At 48.0% G+C, this 20821-nt stretch overlaps 1 long non-coding RNA gene across 3 annotated transcripts in view; it reads right to left on the reverse strand.

Moving 5' to 3' along the window:
* Positions 1-15566: 15566 nt before the first annotated feature.
* Positions 15567-20821, reverse strand: part of LOC127483812 (uncharacterized) — a 48067-nt gene continuing 42812 nt past the window's right edge. For 2 of the 3 annotated variants that reach the window (XR_016217901.1, XR_016217903.1), the window contains 2 exons: positions 19147-19346; positions 15567-18230 (listed from right to left, as the gene is read on the reverse strand). This is a non-coding gene — a long non-coding RNA (uncharacterized LOC127483812). The remainder of the gene's footprint in view (positions 18231-19146; positions 19347-20821) is intronic. The other variant, XR_016217902.1, reaches the window with a different exon arrangement.

The raw sequence follows: 20821 nt of genomic DNA on the forward strand, positions 1-20821 counted from the left end.
CTCTCCAAAACCCTGTACCCTTGCTCATCACTCCCTATTGTCCCCTCCCCCAACCCTTGGTCACCCCTAACCTGCTTTTGATCTCTGACCACTGCATCCAGCAGTTCTATGGCTCTCTGTATAAACACCAACAGCATGGTTTCTACCAGGGTCACACCCTCCAGAAAGCATTCTTTGTGTGTTCCTTGTTCTAGCTAATCCAGTCTCATCCTTTCTATCACCTAAAAGAACAGATGGCTGAATCCGTCTCCAGGCCAAGACTGTGTCTCTGTATTGCCAAACATGTTGATGAGCACTGAAATTCAGCCCAGAATCACAATGAAAGCAAATGTGAAATACCTGGACATGGCCAAAGTCATTTCGGCATTTCCCTGTGTTCTAGCACCACTTAGCAGCTGCATGGGCAACCCATTCTGGTGCAACAACTCTTGGCAGGACTGGAATCTGGGCCTGCCAGGTCAGGCTCAGTCTGCAAAGGCAGGATTGAGGGCGGGGAGCAGTATCGCCTGTGGAACTCACAGGAAGAAGTGCCGGTTCAGGATGAAGCCCCATAGCTGAAGTCCAGGGCAGAAGTACTTCAGGAGCCAGGGTGGGCAGCCAGGTCTAAACAGAGGAATCTGTGGAGGTTGAACAGGGTGGTGCTGGGAACTGTCACCACCTGGTCAGATTTATTAGCCCAGCCAGCAGTTTCTGCCTGAGAGCATTTTGAAGGCATTACAGGATCTTCAGCTCTGGGAATTGAGAATGGTTGAAAGATGACGACCTGGAGGAGGTAGTGGAAGCAGCTCTTCTTCCAACAATTCAGCCCCTAAAGAAAGTGAAAGTTGGTGAGAATTCTCCAGTTCCAAGAACATCATGGCGGCGTCCCCTGGTGGGAGTGACAAGGTGGAGTGCTCTGTCTCTACCTGATGGAGGCCAAGCAGCTTTCCAAGGTCGGAAGGCAAGCTTCTTGCAAGGGGAGTCCAAGTTGCTTTCATCTTTGTATCCCCAGTGCCTAGAAGTACCAGGCACATAATAACTACTCATCAAAGACCTGTTTCATAAGGACATAGATTTCTAGTACCTGTGCCCACAATTTTCTACAAAACTCACTGGCAAAAAGAGCACCCCTGTTCCCCAAGTCACTCCATCAAACAGGACAATTATGGTAAGATGAAAATGTTTCCCTTTAAATATGCTACTCTTATCAGGGGCAAAAATGAGACTCTACATTCAGGAAGAAAACCTGTGAGCTGAATGAAGATTAAAAAAAAAAATACGTAACACTTGATTTAAGACCAGGGAATCAAGGCCTTTGTGTTGGTGTGGGTGCTGACTGGCAGGCTAGCCTCTCCCTCCCACATCAATGGGGGGTGCCGCTCAGCAAGTCCTGGCCACTCTTGGCCGTGAAACAGAGGCTTACCTTTCGACCTATATATTCTATACAGTTTCCCCCAGGTGGTGATGTTGCTAGACAGATCCAGCCCATTCACTGTCGCTGAGCTAGAGGATAGGAAGGACCAAACTGAGGAGGGGCGTCAGGTTGTCTAAGGAAGGTGAGAAGGGACCCGAGAGTGTCCACTTCCCTGGCTGAGGTTCGCAGCCCATTCAAACTTTCTCCGCAGGTTTCAGGTACAAGCAGAGCAGGTACAATCTACCTCCAGGAATTGCCCTGGGGTGAGATCTGGGATCCAATGAGCTAAAACAGTCTAGAAGTCAAGTGAGCCGGCAAAGCCAGTTACCCCAGAGCCAGAGTCTGGAGGAGCAGCTGGTGAAGAGACTAGGAGGGAGAGGATAAATTCCTCTGCAGGCCTGGTGGATAACTGAGTATCCAGACTTGCCTAGGCTCAAAGCTGCCCATACCCCAAGACTCCCTCCCTGCCTGAATGGAAAATCCCCAAGTATACAGTTTGACAGAACAAACTTGCAGCAGGCCCTATGCTGGCAGCCACAGAAAAACTTGCTTCAGAAGTGAAGGGATGCACAAGAGGCACTGGCTGCAGAGGTCAAGAAGCCATCTGAGAGTGCCTGGGTTCAGGTGCTGCCTCTACTTCCAATCCAGCTGTCTGCTAATGCACACCCCAGGAGGCAGCAAAGAATGCTTGGGTCCCTGATACCCTGTGGAGTTCCTGGCCCAGCCCTGGTTGCTCCAGGCTTTTGGAAAGTGAACCAGTGGATAGAAGATCTTTCTCTGTCTCTTAGTCAAGCAAAAATAGATTAAAAAATAAAAAATAAAGCAAAGGGGTCTTCTCTGTTTTAAGATGGGCATCTCTCTTCTCCTGGCTTCCCAGGAGGGACCAACTGAAGATGACCTTGATTATAGCCTTTGGTTTGGACTTCCGTGTGAACCTGCATTCTTATACCACACTTCACAGCACAGCTCTGCTGGACAGGTGATTGTAACTCCTCTTTTGTTGCAAGGGAGAACTTGGCTCTGTGACAGGGAGTGGCAAGTTCCCTGACACACAGTGTCAGGTTAGGGTCAGGCCAGAGGTGCTTCTTGTTCAAGACCACCTGCAGCACTGGCTTGGGTACACTGAGGGTGGACAGGCAGGCAGCCGAATGTTCCCGAGCCTTTAGCATTAGCAATCAGAAGAGCCCTGAAGGGATGCAGGTAGGAGCTACTATTGCCTAACTTGAGTTTTTGATGGCGTTTTTCCCTGGAGAAGCTAGAAGCATTTTCTTGCTTTACATTGAATAAATAAATAAATAAAATAAAATAAAAATTTTTAACGCTGATAACATCTTTCTAATATGCAGGTTTGACCCTGTGTCAGAGAGGGTCAGTGTATGGCTGCCCTACTTTCCCTTGGAAGAGAAGTCTGCCTGGCAGAGGAAGAAGTCTGCATTCACAGTGAGGACGACCTCAGCACGTACTAGCTGCACAGCCTTGAGTGATTGTATTCACTCTCTGAGCAACTGTAAATTTAGGATACTACTACTTACTTCTTAAGCGTTGTCCCAAGCATTGACAGTGGGTAGATATGAACAGCTTAAGACATAAAATATAATGAGTCATGCTACGTCCATCCATCTTGGGCAAAGATGGGGCTGGTGGCCTTCCTCTCACACAGTCGGCCACACAGGAGAAGACAGTCTAAGAGATCATTCTGGACTTGCGGGTTTCCCTATGTCCAGGCCACATCCCTTTCCTTTTCTTGCTCTCTCTGCTGTGGAACTGGGTTGGGCTGTGGAGGAAGCACCCAGTGGGCACAGCAGACTCTGTCTGAATCCTATGGCCCTTGGCTCCCAAATGTGCCCTGTCCTTGGGGCTGCTTCAGGTTGACTTGAAATGAAGCACAATATGGAGAGAATTACAATTATTTCATTAGAACATGACAACAGCCCATCATAATTACAGAGAGAACAGCAGGGAGCGACACCACAATGCCACTTCCGTCCCTGGGAGGGGCTTGGAAACAGCATCTGAGCTGGTTGGTGATGATCTCCTTCCAGGCACAGAAAGCAGAAGTGAATCTCAAAGTCCCTTCCCCACCTCCTCCCCTTCCTCAAGAGCTGTGGGCACTCCCCTCTGCTGGGCTCAGACTCTGGCAGCTTCCTCAGCCAAGCCCCACAGCTTGCCAGGAGGTCAGATCCAAAATCCAATTGCAACAGCAATAGCAAAGGCTGAGCAAACAGCCTCAAAATGATTATAAAAAGCTGAACTAGAGGAGCAGGCAGGCTGTCTGGGAATGACACCAGAATGATAAATTGTGGCAGTGAGGCCCCACATAGTCTAGACCAGGAGCTGAGCTTGAGGATAGTGGTCCAAGGGAAACCATTACCCATCCTGAGCACATTCTTATAAAGGGGCACCTATTTGGCTGTTTGGGAGACAGAGAGACCTTCCAATTGCTGGTTCATTCTGCAAAAGCCCACAATGGCTAGGGTTGGGCCAGGCCAAAGCTGGGAGCCAGAAACAAATCCAGGTCTGTCACTTGGGTGGCAGACACCCAACTTCTCGAGCCATCAGCACTACCTCCCAGGGTCTATATTAACAGGAAGTTGGGATCAGATCAGAACCAACCATTAAAACCAGTCACTCACATGTAGCATATGGGCATCTTAAATAGTGTCTTAACTACTAGGCTATATGCCTGCTTATCCCCTTAAAAATGTTTTTGTCACTTTTTCTTTTAAGGCATATTAACATGAAGGCTGCTAAGATCATGATGAAAGGCTGTTGGAAGAGAGTGAACTCGGGACTATGAAGCCTTAGAGAAGGCAGTCAAGGTTGACAGAGTTTAATAAGCAATTCTTACACTTTCTTCCACCCTGCTGAGCACCTGGCCCTCAGTTCAGCTCTAGCACAGCCTGGGGACTTGGTCCTGGAGGGACTCAAAGCTCTGTAAGGCAGCAAGAGGACCACAGGCCCTACACCCTCTGCCCAGAAAATAAAAGTGGTACAGAGAACAGCAGGCGATTACTCCCTGCTCTCCTCCCCTCCGTCCCCGCCCTCAATCCACACTGGAGAATGCAATGCTTGGGGACAAAGTAGAAAGGTGCAGGAACACGGCCCCAGAGAGGGTAGCCTGTAACCTAGCCAAGGGGAGTCAGCACAGCAAGCAGACCTTCTTCCTCCTCGCCACCATTCTCACCCCGGCTCCTGGCTTCCAGGCAGCAGCCATGGAAGATTCAGAGATTCAGGCTTTCCTAGCATTTAAGGAGCTTCAGGTGTCTCTAGCCAAGGCCAGCCTGTCACTTGTGTCTTATAAAGGTTGTCCTGGTTTACCTTTTCTTCTCTCCAATCACTTATCCCCTAGCTCAGGTCCAAATGTTTCATTCTTGGTCCAATACAATGGCTGCTGTATGGCATTCTCAGCACAGCACTCTCCCTTTCTGTTCTTCTCTGCTATGACCCTAAGCCATTTTTCCTACTGCTGTGTTATCATGCAGCTCCCTTATCCATGACATATCATAGTGTCTGAAGCCCAGACCTGTGCCTGACTTTCCAGGTCCTCCCCCGTCCAGGCCCAGCTACCACAGCTCACGAAGAACCTGGCCTCTCCATGTCAGCTCACACCAGACTCAACCTCCAATACCATGTTCCTTCTTCCTGTGGTGTTCTCTTTACCCTTTCTACCTACTCAGATTCTACCATCCTTCAAGATCAGTTGTAGCCTCACTCCTTGAAGTCTGACCAGATTTCTTCGGCTTCCATGATTTCTTGTTCTGAACTTCAGCTGAACTTGAAAACTCAACATGGCTTTTTAAAATTCATTTAGGTTGATGTATGTAACTATAATTCATTGATTTTATCTTATTTAGTTATTTGAAAGGCAGAGATACAGAGAAGGGGGGGGAGGGAGGGAGGGAGGGAGAGAGAAAGATTTTTTATCTGCTAGTTAACCCCCACAATGGCTGGGGCTTGGCCAGACCAAAGCCAGGAGCAAGGAGATTCTTCCAGGTCTCCTATGTGGGTGCAGGGGCCCAAGTATTTGGGCCATTTCCTGCTGCTTTCCCAGGCACATCAGCAGGGAGCTGGATCAGGAGTTGTGTAGCCAGGACTTTAACTCGCACCCATATAGGATGCCAGCACTACAGGTAGAGGCTTAACCTTCTACATCACAGTGTGGCACTCAAGTTTCTGATTGTGTCATTTTTCTAGCTAGCATGCAAGGGTTTGACCACCCATTGTCTTCTTCAGTGGCGTCCATAGAATAAGCACAAAGCATGGCATTCACTTATGAGAGGGCTGCAACTCATACTTGGTCCTACAAAGTTCAAGTTGACCTTGAATTATAGGAAGGTCATTCATTTACATGAAAAATATCTATTGGGTACCTACGGTGTGCCATGATCTGTGTTGGATATCTACATGTGACAGAGACAAGCATGAAGGCTCAGTTGGGGAACTTACAGATTAGTGGAAAATACAGTTAAACAAGCAGTTACAGTCCACACCAGCGTGAAGATGCTCTGGTGGGGGAGATAGCAATGCTAATGGGAAAATATAACAAAGGTACCTCCCAGGCTTGGGAAATCATGGAATGCTTCTTGGAGATGATGATTCCTAAAAGACCTAGAATTATCTGGGTAGTGGTGTTACAGTGAATGATAAAAAAAGTATTTTTTAAATATTTATTTTATTTATTTGAAAAGCAGAGTGACAGAGAGGGAGAAACAGAGAAAGAGATGTTCCATTGATTGGTTCACTTCCCAAATGGCTACCAACAGTCAGGGCTAGGCCAGGTAAAAGCCAAGTGCCCGGGACTCCAACTGGATCTTTAACATAGGTGGCAGGGGCCCAACCACCTAGGCTATAATCTGTTGCTTCCCAAGGCACATTAGCAGGAAGCTGGATAAGAAGCAGAGCAGTAAGGACTGGAGCTGCTTCTCAAATATAGGTTATGCAAGCAGTGCTTAGCCCACAGCCACAATGTTGGTCCCAAGGGTATTGTCAAAGAACTGAAAGAGATGTAGTGTGGCTTGATCATTTGATTGGAAAGTCACTTTGGTTTTTCTCTATTCACGTAAAGGATCATTTATGCCAGAAATAATGATTAAATGATATTGCAGTGGTCTATCTATAATTGTTGATCTATATAAGCATCCATCTATATATTTTTCACTTTGTTCCAAAAGTGGTATGAAATGACTTAAAACATGTCTACTGCCTAACCAGGAATCAGCAGGAAAAATGAGCCAAATAAATTAAGGGTAGGAGGGTAGAACAAAGAGGCAAAGCAAAGGGTATACCATCAAGTCCTGTGTCCTGGGTAGGTGTGGTCTGGGTAAGAGTGTGAGGATGCATCTTCTCTAGGCATTCATTCCCAGCTGTCTGAGAAGTTTGGGCTAGTGCTGCTTACAAATGGAGAGAAGAAAGGGTGAAGAGAGAGGAATGGCGTAGACACTTCCTCGTGGTACACTCCCATCCACTCGTTCCACGCACTCTATTGCTATTCATAGCATTTCCTTTTCAACCAAAACAGGGGAATAATCTGACGGCCAAGCTATTATGGATGAAATGAAGAGGCTGCCTACATACAAATCTGCATTCCCCTTCTATTGCTGAGAGCCAAAGGGCTCGGGCCCTTCCCAGCTGGGTTTTCACACGTGCAGATTAGCAGGGCAGTTTGTTCCTTGAATAGAAGGCAGGCCACAGGCGTGCACATCGACCATTTCTCAGAACACAGAGGCACAGCCTGGATGTACTGCTGTGTTATTATACTGCTTCTGGATTATTTATTCAATATTGTTTCATTAAATTTTAAAGAACACAAGTGGTTTTACAAATAAAACATGAAATGCCAGAGTGCAAAAATGGATGGTTACATTCGACAAATATTTTTAAGTTTCAGAAGGAACTGAAGCATGATGTCTGTGTGCCTGTGCAGGAGAATAGATCATATTCTGTGACTGAAGATCCTTCTAGTCACGTTGAGACCTGTGAATGCAGAGGCATGGTGCTGCCTAGCAAACTGAGCTCTAGCCTAATTTGTCAAAATACCACAACCTCCCATTCCCGCACAGAGTAAGCCTCTCCTGCTAAGTATTCAGGGCACAGACAGCAAGCTCGTCTTTGTTTTCCATGGGGACAGCAAAAGGCTGTGAAACACACTCACAGCCCCCCACTCTATTGACTGGTTTGGAAACAGGAAGGCCCTGGCTGGGACATTCAGCCACATTAAATGACCAGCATTATCCGGAGCCCTGCAACATGAGTTAATTGTGCTGGCCGGCCTTTGGCGCTGAGAACACTGGAGAAAGGCAGTGTGTAATTAGGAGCTGGTCTCCTGGAAAGGGCTTCGCTCACACCACAAGTCCAGGTTTTGTCCTCAGAGGAGGGTGCCAATCCGGAAAAGGCTGAGCTCTTAGGGAGATACGTTGATAAAGAATGGTAAGGATGTGGGGCTATCTCGTTACGGTGACTGGGGTAGCGAGGAGATTCCCGGTCAGAATTTAGGCCACAACACTTGCCAGAGACACAATCTAATGGAGCTCTGTGTTGATAACTGCACAGTGAACCACAGGCATCCTATGTTTGTGAAATGAGATGTGTTTTTCTAATAAATCCTTCCTCGTCCAATGGGAATGGTTTCCAGGTATTTCAATGACTCAATGACTTCATATTTCATTTTAAGCCATGCTCTGCACAGGAAGCAAGGTTGACATTATTAGGATTTTCAGACTTAAGATGTGTCTCATCCAGGGTGGTTTCAAATCCTGAGGTGGTATTATAGAAATATTTCTTACAAATGTTAACAGATATCTCACATTGTTTTACAAAAAACAGCATCAGTCTTTTCAATGGCTTGAAATAAAGAGAGGATGGAGGTCTTTTGCTCTCTTCTGACATAAATGCAATTCCTCTGAATGGAGGCCCTCCCACCCACATAACTAGCTCTGATTTGCTAGACCACAAGGTTTCTGTAACCCCTGGACACTTTTGTAATATTTGAATACGCAAATACATTCCATTGTATGAGGAGCCTAATAATCTAAACAAGCTAACAAACTCTGATTCACCTTCCTTTAACTCTAGTGTGGCTGCAATTTCCAGTAAAGCCCACTCCATTGTCCCCCACAGCAGTTAGCTTCCACCCTAGTCCAGCTGTTGAGTTGAAAGCTTAGAGCTCCAAGCAGGCGTGGTTGTGCTGAGACCAGCTGTTGATATTTAACCACATGCAAACTCAGGACCTCAGCATTTGAAGGGAAGCTGAAATCGGGTCTGTTTGGTTCAACCTTCTTCCAAACAGTAATCTGGTCTCTAAGAGAGTGTAGGCAACAGCTGACAGCAGTAAGTGCCAGGACGGTGTCCACCCCTGCTCCAGTGGCTCTCCTCAGCCACGCCATATTTCTTATGGGCCCCTGGCACAACCCTCTCATAAAGCCTTAACAAGTTGTTTATGTCTCTTTTTTCCGTGCTAAACTCTTGAAGGCAAGAGCCCTGTGTTATTCATCTTTGTATCTCCATTGTGCCTGACAAGAGCTGAAAAGAAATGGGCAATTCTTCTAATTTTCCACTTTAGCACCAACTCATCTCACTCTAGTAGTCAACCAAACAAATCTATTTATTCCTTAATACAACTCACGTTTCTCCAATTGTCTCAGATGATATCATGAAAAAATCTGCCCAACAGCCTCCTAAAATCCGAATGTATTGCCCTGGCCTTTAAATTTAAAATGGCTTAAATGGGAATAAAAAATAAAAAATGGAGATGAACTTAATTTGTGATGATTTCTTTCTAGTGAATCTGTGTTAGAACCCTGTAATCAGGGGTTGGGGGAGCAGTGTTGTGGCCAGCAGGCTAAGCCACTGCTTGCAACACTGGCATCCCATTTGGGCATGCCGTATCAGAATTCTGGGTTGTCCTGGCTACTCTGCTTCTGATCCAGGTTCCTGCTAATGTGCCTCAGAAGGAAGCCCAATTACCTGGGCCCCTGCCACCCATGTAAGAGATTCAGATGGAGTTCCTGGCTCCTGACTTTGGCCTGACCTAGCCCTAGGTGTTGCAGGCTTTGGGGAGAGATCTTTGTCTCTTCCTCACTATGTCACTCTGCCTTTCAAATAAATAAATAAATCTTTTTAAAGAAGTTCATGGATACTCCATATTATGAAAAACCTATGCTAGAATTTCAGAATTTTCAAAACTTATCTTTGATTCCATTTTTCTCATAAGCATTGGAAGTACCACCACGTGTGTATAAATTAGCCAGCAAAATGAACATTTACTCCAGGGGAATTAATTTAATCAACAAATACATAATAAAGAAAAAGATAAGATTTGCAAGCTTCTGAGCAGAAGCCAGGAAGAGGCAGCAGGTTGAACACATCCTTTAATCCCTGTGAATCTTAGCTTTCCCGTCTGGAAAACAGAGAAGCCAATACTGCTTCCCAAGACATAAACATTGAGATTCTAAACACAAAAAATGCCTTGTAAATTTTGGAAGTAACTTGTGGATATACGGCATTATTATCCCCCTTAAAGCATGAAAATTATGACCGACTTATAAAAATTCTACTGACACAAATTTTTCTAAGGCACAGAATGTGCATATTATTGGCAGTCATTCAAAGCATGATCTAAAATTATTGAACGACAATGCAAAAATCAAATGACAAAGATAAGCAGCAAGCTTTAAAATGAATAAAATATCCAACCTGAAAAGCAAACCTCTCTGGTCCAGACCATACTTTTCCCTCCAGTCTGGGATACTCTGCAGACATCCTTCCTTTAGCCCAGGAAAACCTCTCCAGATATCTGAAGTGCTTACATCTGAGCCACTGTCTCCTTGTGTTTGCTCTTTACATCATTAGCTTCTGACACCGAGATGTCCCTCCTTTCAGAGAAACAGCCTCGGAGAGAGTCACAGGTTGCCCCTGAAATGCTTCAGCTCCTTCATGGCAGAAGGAATTTTGCATCTGTTTCCTTTCAGAGGTTGCTAGAAGAGTTGAGAAGCCTTCAAGCCTCTTGGAGCTCCTGAGCACCGAGCCTGCATAATTAATCGGTTGCGTTGGAAGACTGTTGCTTGACTTTTCTGAGTTCAGTTTAACAGCAATTTAAACACACATTCCTCCTCTTACAATCTGTTGTTCTACAAGGAGAGGCCTCATTTCACAAAGTCCCCTGCATAGTAGAGCTTCTAGGCTCAACAGAGACAACTGCATTCATTATCACCAGCCCTGACTTTGAATTCAGAGAGGAATCCTGTTTCAGTTCATTATCTCTCTGAGTTCCGGCTTCATCAGTCTCCATTAGGAGGTACCTTGCCTTTCTGCCAGCAGGCACTGCAGGTGAGTGGCCCCGTTCGCTGCCACAGGTGCTGGCTGCCAGCAGCCTCGCCTCAGCAAGCACTTCCCCCTCCACCGGCCTGGCGTCCGCAGGCAGAAATCCATTTTCCTCAGGAGGGACGACGCGTCCTCTCTTCTGAAATCTGTGGCTGACACTCGGCGCCCCACAGCAAGTTCTTCCCGAACCGCCCACGCCCTTCCATCCATGCACCTGGCTTTCCATTCCTGCTAGTGGGAGTTAGCTCACCACCTCGCTTCTCACCTCCAGCGAAACCCTGGTCCCCAGAGCCATCCAGACTGGCCGTTCAACCCACCTGTCTTGGTGTCTCCCCACTACTATCAACCCATTAACAGGAAAAATACAATAAAGCAATCAGGGCCCGCTGCTGACAGAAGGAAGGGGAAGGAAGAGAAGAAAGATGGTGAGAGTCTGAGGACGCAGGGATGGGGAGGGGCCCCTCCAAGGAGGGGGAGACTGCAGGCCTGTGACATGGTTTTTAATTGGTCTGGGAAAAAAAGTCTCCTAGCCCTTAATTTCACATAAAAGCCAAGGAGGTGGGCCTAAAATGCGTTTATGTTCGTGGCCTCTGAGTTTGCTAAGACAAAAAAAAAAAAAAGAAAGAAAGAAAGAAAAAAAAAAAAAAAAAAACACTGACCCGGTTGGCAGCAAACATGTCCCAGCTGGGCCAGGAGTCATGGCGTCCGCGCGTGAGGAGCCGAGAGGCAAGCAGGTCTTGTTGAGTCGCCCTCCACCCTCAAGGGTCCAAAGCCTCCCAGCCCCACACGAAAGACACCTCACGGGGCCGCGGACATGATGGAGCACTGAACAGAACGTCCCACGTACCTGACGCACGGACGCAATGCAGCAGGACCCAAAGATGGCCCCCTGTATCTGAGGCGCGGACGCGAGGGAGCACGGAGCAGAAACCCAAGAGCTCCGCACTCACCTGACGGAGCAGGCTCCTTCCTCTCCAGACACCGGCTTCCCTGGGCCACCTCAGGCCTGCTCACAGAGCGCTGAAGACACTGGGAATTTCCATTCCGGGGAGTGTGGGGCCGTGCCTTCACCGCCAGCGAGCGTGGGTTGCCAGGACCCCTTTCCATTGCAGACAGGGCGTGGCCTCCTGTCTCCCAGAGCGTCTCACTTTGTTAGAGACTGCCCTATGTTTCCCTTCCTGATCCCATGCCCCCGCCGACTTTTCCTGGAGATACTTCCTCATCTATCACTTCCACCCGAGTTTTTATCCAAGCGAACCTAACCTAGGACATCCCAGGCTGAAGACAAGAGGCTGCAAGGGGCAGGGGAGGGAGAGAGAAACATCAGCTGGTGGCAGGACAGGTGTAGGGGGAAATGAGAGACAAGGGCCCGACGAACGGTCGCAGTGGGGAACGCGCCACCCGCCAGATGCCCTGGGTCTTCTAAGTGGGGTGTGTGCACACATGCAACTGTGTGTGTAGGCTTTTCCCTTTCACTCTCTGCATTGCATGCCCTTCAGACATTACAAGCACTGCTTAAAGAGTTGCATATTATTTTTTCCCAAAATGTGTTTTCTTCATACTTTCCTAACTTTGGTAACAAGAAAATAACTTTGACAGGAAATAAAGTAAACGAAAACACAGTTTACAGAAATGGCATTATGAGAGCCTCTAGCCAAGTAACTAGAATAAACACAGGAGGAGGAGGCAGGCGTGGAAAGATTCCTATCTGGTCCTCCTGCCTAAGCTAAGAGGGCCAGCCCCAGCTCTGTGGTGGGTTGAGGGCACCAGTGCTTTGTAGATCTTAATGCATTTAACCCGTGCAACAATGCTTTGAGTGAATGTCTTGGTCCATTTTTCTGTTGCTATAACCGAATGCCACAGACTAAAGAATATATAAAGATCAAAGGTTTGAGGCAGGCATTTGGCCTAGTGTTAAGATGCCAGTTAAGATGCTGGTGCCCTTTATCAGAGTGCCTGGGTTTGAGTCTCAGCTGTTGCTACAGATTCCAGCTTTCTGCCAAGGCAGGCTCTAGTAGGCACCTGTGATGCCTCAAGTAGTTGGGTCCCACCACTGATGTGGGAGACCTGAGTTGAATTCCTGGCTCTTGGCTTCAGCCTGGCCCAGTCCTGCCCATTGTGGCCGTTTAGGGATCAAACCAGTAGATGGGAGCTCTGTCTCTACCTTTTTGGATTAAAAAAAAAAAAACTTTTTTAAAGGGTAAAGCTTTTTTGACTCATGGTTCTAAAGGCTGGGATGTTCATGATCAGCTGGCTGCATCTGATGAGGTCATTTGTGCTGGTGAGGACTCTCGACAAATGCCCAGGGATGGTGCAGGGCAGCCCATGGCAAGAAAGACTGTCCTAGATCAGGCCTCTCTTCTTCTTATAAACCACAGTCCCACTGAGTTAGAGCCCCACCATAATGACCTCCCAGAGATCGCACCTCCAAATAGCATGGATTCAGTTTCCTCTCTTTCAGCTTCCTCACAGTGAGTGAATCTTGCTGGGGGCAGTCAAATCGTAGTGACACATATTGTTACTGTCCTTGTTTCACAGATGAGGAAATTGAAGCACAGAATACAACAGGGGCTGGCACTGTGGCTTAGCGGATAAAGCCACGGCCTACAGTGCCCATGTCCCTTATGGGCACTGGTTCGAGTCCCAGCTGCCAAACTTCTGATCCAGCTCTCTGCTATGGCCTGAGGAAGCAGTAGAAGATGGCCCAGGTTCTTGGGCCCCTGCACCCACGTGTGAAACCTGGAATAAACTCCTGGCTCCTGGCTTCAGATTGGCACAGTTCTGGCCGTTGCAGCCAACTGGGGAGTGAACCAACAGATGGAAGACCTCTCTCTTTCTCTCTCTCTCTCCTCTCTCTCTCCCCCTCTCCCTCCTTCCCTCTGCCTCACTATAACTCTGCCTTCCGAATAAATAAATAAATCTTTAAAAAAAGAAAAATATAACAAAAATCTTTTTCCTGCCTCATATAACTAAGGAATAAAATAATATATGTGAAATATTTTAAGTTTTTTAAAAAAGATTTGTTTGTTTATATGAGTTGCAGAGAGAGAGAGAGAGAGAGAGAGTGCTTCCATCCACTGATTCATTCCCCAAATGGCTGCAATGGCTAGGGCTGGGTTAGTCCAAAGCCAGGAGCTTCAACCAGGTTTTCCATGTGGGTGGCAGGAGCCCAAACAGTAGAGTCACCCTCCACTATTTTTCCCAGGCCATTGGCAAGGAGCTGGATGAGAAGTGGAGCAGCAGGGCCAACGCTGTGGCGTAGTGGGTAAAGCCTCCACCTGCAGTGCCTGCATCCCATATGAGTGTTGGTTCAAGTCCCAGCTGCTCATCTTCTGATCTAGCTCTCTGCTATAGCCTGGGAAAGCAGTAGAAGATGGCCCAAGTCCTTGGGCCCCTGCACCTATGTGGAAGACCTAGAAGTTGTTCCTGGCTCCTGGCTTTGGACCAGCTCAGCTCTGGCCATTGTGCCCATCTGGGGAGTGAACCAGTGGGTGGAAGACCTTTCTCTCTCTTTTCTCCCTCTGCCTCTGTGCCTTTCAAATAAATAAATAAATCTTAAAAAAAAAAAAAAGTGCAGCAGCCAGATACAAACTGGCGCCCACATGAAATGCAGGCACCACAGGTATTGGCTTTACTTGCTAGTCCACAATGCCCCTCCCCTTTTGAACAAGTCTAATGCACCACAAGTGTGTACAGTATTGTTATTATGACTGCAGTTATCATTGACCACAGTAACAGCTGTCAGAGCTATGGACCTATCCTTGGTATAAATGATCTTTCCCTGAAAATCTTACAACACAGAAAGGCTACATGCCTGGGGCCTGTGTTTACCTGGAGGTTGTGGGGTTCCTTCTGTCTGTAGTGGGAGCCTCAGTTTGAACCTAAGGTCTCTCTCCAAAGGATGTTGAACTTGCAGTACCAGTGCATGTGACCTTGCTTGGAAATAGAGCCTTAGCAGATGATCAAATTAAGGTGTGGTCATTAGTGTGGGCTCTAAACCAAAATGAATGGTATCCTTGTAAAAAGGGAAGACTGAGACAGACACAAACTTACAGACATGGAGAGAATGGTATCTACAAACCAAGGAATGCCTGGAGCTACCAAAAGCTTAGACAAATCCTCCCTCATAGGATAAACCATCCTGCCAGCCCCCAGAGTTCAGATTTCTGCTTCCAGAAGCGACAGAATACATTTCTGTGGTTGAGGCCACCCAGCATGTGAGGCTTCATTACAGCAGTCCTAGCAAACTAATACAGCCTCCCAGTGACACACCGCCTGCTCCTTCTGCCCCTGAGAGGGGGTACTCCTCTAACCCCCATCTTGGGTCAAGGCTGGGGGGAAGAAGGTGGGAGAGTTCTGAGCCCAGGACAACCAATCCAAGGCACCAGGATTGGTGCAGCTGGGCTCAGGGAGATGACCTGGAAGCACCATGTTCTCAGACAATAGCACATTGCAATGGGTGGTGGGTTCCACTTTGGAAGTTCATGTAGACCCTGACATGTGGCAGCCATCTTGAGTTGTGTATAGGACGAGTAAGCAGAGGAAACTTGATAGGAGAATGGAAAGAGGCACAGCTAGGGAGGGGGAGGTAGAGGGAGAGGGGAGAGAGGGGGACAGAGACACTAGCTGGGTCCTCCCTAAAGCCGGTTGTCTCTGGGTTCCCACATATGCCCTTTCTGTCCTCTGATGACTTGTCTGTTCTTTTTCTCATACCTGAAATGGCCTGAGTATGGCTCAAAATAGAAGTGTTAGTCCCTGGAGGATGCTACCTTATACAGCTGTGACTGAGACATTTTACTTGGTTCAGCTTCCCATGTTTCTTGTCTTAATCTGAGAAAAAGTGGAGCAGTGAGCGTTTTTATTTTTTAAAAAGATTTTATTTATTTATTTGGGAGGTAGAGTTACAGACAGAGAAAGGGAGAGACAGAGAGAGAGGTCTTCTATCCACTGGTTCACTCCCCAGATGGCTGCAATGGCCAGAGCTGAGCCACTCCAAAGCCAGGAGCCAGGAGCTTCCTCCTGGTCTCCCATGCGGGTGCAGGGGCCCAAGCAGTTGGGCCATCCTCCACTGCTTTCCCAGGCCATTGGCAGAGAGCTGGATCAGAAGAGGAGCATCTGGGACACGAACTGGCCTCCACATGGGATGCTGGTGCCACTGCAGGCGGAGGCTTAGTCTGCTGTGCCACAGCACAGGCCCCAGAATTTAAATCTTAGCAACTGCTTAATCTAACAGTCCTATGCCATTAGGCCCAAGGTGGAAGTGTTTTGGAACACTGTGATGGAGTGTAACTTCCAAAGAGGGAGAAATGTGGGGGTGGCAGTGGACACATAAGGCTAATGAGGGGCCTGCAGCTGGGGAGGGCTGTGCAGACCAGTGCTGAAGAGCCTTGCAGATCATCCTAAGCAGTTTCACCATTTCCCTGGGAAAGGAACTTGATGGGCATTTTAGAGAGAGGACGACATCAGCAGGTGTAGAATGGAGGGCAACCGGACAGGGGGTAGGGAGTGTAAGCAAGAGGCTATGGCAGGGATCCAGCTACGAGATGAAGGTGGCCTTAGATGAAGACCAGCCCCGGGATGAGGATGGAGGCAGAGATCAAGAGAAATGACATGAAGGTGATGGGCCTAGTGAGTGAGGCACTCCCCTAAGAGGGGAGGCAGGATGGAGGAAGACATGGTCTGTGAGGTGGCTGGGGACAGAGAGGCGAGCTCTGGGGCCAGGAATCAAGGGAGCAACCTTCCTACCCCGTATCACCCCAAGGCTCAGCTCCTGAGGCTAATGGTGCAGGTAGCCCAGTGCGGCCCATCCCTCAGGGACTGATGGTGTGAGCCATGCCCCCAGCCACAGACATGCTTCTCTCCAGGTGCTGCCTGCTCATGCCTTTCTAGCGCTCCGTGTTTGCACATCCGGGGGGGATCGGAGCTCACATAATCATAATATGTGACAAAGGCCTCGGGATAAGCCACGTTAATGAAGACAAATGAAGCAGCCAAGTGCTGCAGCTCCCCGGGCTGTGCCCAGTGCACAGGGAGCTCCTTTATGGCTGCGGTTCTTGCCTTGCCCGACTGAGACGAGCCAGAAGCTGCATACCAGGGCGGGGGTGCTAGGGCCACTGCCTGGACAGCTCCAGCTGGGAGAAGGTGGTTGCTGGGGCTTTGAGGGAATTTTAAGAAGATTCTAAGAGCATGTTTACACACGTGTATGAAAGCTATCTTGAGGGAGATATGCGCGTAGAGATTAGCTGGAGACAGTGGTCTGATCCTGTTACATAAACAAGCTCATCAAGGGGGTGGCTGATTGGGAAAGTAGCTATTAGAATGTTCATTCCAGTCAGTGAGCAGCCCGCCCCAGAAGGCAGCTCCTCGCTGAATCCCCTTCTCCCATCTAAGGCCACTTAGACCATTACCCTCCTCTGTTTCTCTTTGTGACAGGAGAGAAACATTCAACTTTGAGACCCTCTCCTGGGGTCTCAAAACAGGCAGGTCCTGGAAACAGGCAGGTGTTTCTGATCCAGCAGCGAGGACCTGACCTGGTAAAGTAGCTATGGCTGTGGCCAGGCTCTACCCCACCAGGCCAGGGTTTGAGGCTCAGAACCAGTGCAGACAGCCCCCAGAGGTGCAAGACAGCGGTCTCATGTGCTTCTGTGAGGGAAGGTGAAGAAATGTCCATTTAACAGGCAGATCTGCTTGTTGTAAAAAGCACTGGCTGGCGCCGCGGCTCACTAGGCTAATCCTCCACCTAGCGGTGCCAGCACACCGAGTTCTAGTCCCAGTCGGGGTGCCGGATTCTGTCCCGGTTGCCCCACTTCCAGGCCAGCTCTCTGCTGTGGCCCGGGAAGGCAGTGGAGGATGGCCCAAGTGCTTGGGCCCTGCACCCCATGGGAGACCAGGATAAGTACCTGGCTCCTGGCTTCGGATCAGCGCGGTGCGCCGGCCGCAGCGCGCCGGCTGTGGTGGCCATTGGAGGGTGATCCAACGGCAAAAAGGAAGACCTTTCTCTCTGTCTCTCTCTCTCACTATCCACTCTGCCTGTCAAAAACAAACAAACAAACAAAAAACACTGAGGCCTGGCAGCCGGAAGAATCCTGCAGTCATGGGCGTGGGCATTGTGTTATTCAGGAGCCTGCAGGAAGGACGGCCTCCTCTCCCTTCTCCCGAGGGGTGTCTCTGACAGGACATTAAAAAAATCCCCTTATCAGAGTCTAAATGGAACATTCTCAGAAATTTCCCGGCACAAATTAAACAAGCCAGTTTCATTAGGTCAATATGAAGGGGTTTGAAACTAATTAATCAGTGTAGTGATGAGATCAGCCAAAGACAGAGAGACAATGGAATGAAAAGTTGGCAAGCTGGTCAAAGGCCTGGGTTCAGACAGTGAGCTCACACTGGATCTCCTCCCCTGTGGAACAAATTCCAAGCGCTCAGTCAAAGAAAGTCGAGTTGGGTGACAAATCTGCTGTCGCCAGCAATATTCTTCAGGGAATACTCTCTTAATGACACTCAGATTGATTTTCCATTCCTGGAAGAGACAGAAAGATGTGGAAGTGATCAGAAAACATAAATATCTTCTAATAAAACCAGGCAGGCTGCTGGAGGAATACATGTGTACAGGGGAAATAAACAATAAAAACACTGCTCTTTGGGGACACGAGTTTCCAGCATCGATAGAGTGTGTGGGAGCCAATCAAGCTGGGATGGAAACAGCGTGGTGCCTCTCCGTCGCAGTTTGGAGCTAGCAGCCACACCCTCCTGGTGCGGGCAGAGGAGGAAACTCACAGGGAGGCCCAGGGCTCATCTCTCAGGCTTGTCTCCTCCTCTCCTCAGACAAAAGATTGGGCAAGATGAACTCTCAGCCTCCTTGCGGCGTTCCGATACCACTCTTTGGGACCAGTCCCGAGCTACCGTGCAAGGTGGCCAGGTCAGTGTCAACCAAGAGCTGGCGACAATTGTGTTGTGGGAAGGAACAAGGTGGGACTCCTGAATCAGAGCTGGAGCTGGACTCAACCAATCTCACCACTCCATTTATCAGAATCATCCCAGACCCTAATCAAATGTCACCACACTGCTTTATGCTTGTGTGGCACCTTGCCAGTCATGTAGTGGCTCAAATGTACATTCCCCCCACCCCCACCCCCACCCCCACCCCCACTCCCCTGTCCTGTATCTTCTGGAGCAGGGAAAAGCCATCAGCTTTTGGAACCTGAAAGAATTTGGTTCAACTACCTGTTATACCACTAGCTGGTTGTGTGAGTCTAGATGTTTATTTCCATACAATGAAATGTTAGGTAGCCAATAAGAAGAATGGAGTGGCTCTATAGGAACTCACATGAAAAGATGTTCATGATACATTATGTTAAAGTAAATAGCAGGGGTTGGTGTTGTGGTGTAGCTGGTTGAGCCACCGCTAGGGATACCCACATCCCATATTGGAATACCTGCTTCTGATCTGTCTTCCTGTTAATGTGCACCCTGAGGCGGCAGATGATGACCCAAGAACTTGTGTCCCTGCTACCTATGGATGGAGTTCCTGGCTCCTGCCTTTGACCAGATCCAGCTCTGGCTGTTGCAGGCATTTGGGGAGTGAATTGGCAGATGGGAGACATCTGTCTTCTTCTCTTTCTTTTAAATAAATAAACTAAAAAAAAAAAATAATAACAGTAAATAGTAGACAATAGGCCAAAACTCAGAAGCAACCTAGGTGCCTATTGATGGATAAATGGCTAAACAAAATGTGGTATATGCAGATAATAGCATGTTATTCAACCTTGAAAGGGAAGAGAATTCTGACATATCCTACAACATGGATGAACCTCGAAGATATTATGGCAAATGAAGTAAACCAGTTGCAAACAAATACTTTCTGATTCTGTTTGAATGAGATACCTAGGGTAGTCAAATTCATAGAGGCACAAAGTGGAAGGGTGATCCTGAAGGGCTCAGAGGAGGGAGGAATGACAGGTGAGTGTTTTTCTAGGTGCAGGGTTTCAGTTTGGGGAGATAAAGAAAGTTATGAAGATGGATGGTGGCAATGGTTGCAGGACAATGTAAATGTACTTAATGCTGTGAACTGAACAACTAGAAATGGCTAAAATGGTGAATTTTATGTTCTATATATTTTATCACACTTTAAAAAATAAATGGCAGAATATAGTAAGTCCAGCAAGATTCCATTGTGGTTACATTTTCTTGACTCTCCATATCCTCTGTGGATGGGGAAGTCTGAACAGCTGTACACCACACTGGCAAGTGGAATCTCTCTGGGGGGTGGGATAGCGAAGGTGTGGTAATGGATGGCGTGATGGACAAGCTGCTTGTGTCTCAAGGCATAAAGACTTGCATTAAATTTTGACAGGCCAGCAGCAACAAATCCTGCTTCTCGAGGGCCTCTCGGGCTCAGATGGAAAAGGTATTCACCATTTCTGTTGTCACTCTGTGACTCCTTCAGGGGACGCTATGACTTTCTACCTTTTTTTTTTTTTTTAACACCATATATCATCCAAACTCCTTATCCTGATATTTAAAGTCCTGTATAACTGGGATGCAAACTCCTACCGTATCTGTTAGCTGTCTCTGTGGCCAGGGTACCAATTCAATAGTCCCTGAGCATCGTTTCTCACTTCAGAGGCGCTGAGCAAGCCACTCCCTCCATAACCTCCCATCTATGTCCAGAGATCTCATCTATTCTTCCAGGACATCATCTCTGAGTCCCTCAGGTGCAAATCTCCTTCCTCCCTCAGGACAATCCTCACGTGGGGCCCATCTTTGATTCATTTCATGTGTGAGTCTTCTCCCTTCCCCGCCATGGACCCCGTGTTCCCTGAGAGAAAGGCCCAGGCCTTATGTAGCTTGGAATTCCCTGGGAACTCACTAGAGTGTAAGACCACAACTGCACAGTGCAATCTGCACAACCCTAAGAGCGGGTACCTCCTCCATCTCTGCACCCAAGGCACTCTGCTCACTCACCTCACCTCGCCTAGCTACCAGTCACTGAGGGCTCGGGAGCCAAGCACTGAGCTAAAGGAAGGGCCGTATCACTGCGCTTTGTCCTCCCAACAGTTCCATGATAGAGCTGTTATTATCTTCACTTCACAAATGAAGAAAACACAGCTT

This window comes from Oryctolagus cuniculus, chromosome 12 (genome assembly GCF_051225735.1).
Source record: "Oryctolagus cuniculus isolate XC-2025 breed Fujian yellow rabbit chromosome 12, ASM5122573v1, whole genome shotgun sequence".
Taxonomy (NCBI): domain Eukaryota; kingdom Metazoa; phylum Chordata; class Mammalia; order Lagomorpha; family Leporidae; genus Oryctolagus; species Oryctolagus cuniculus.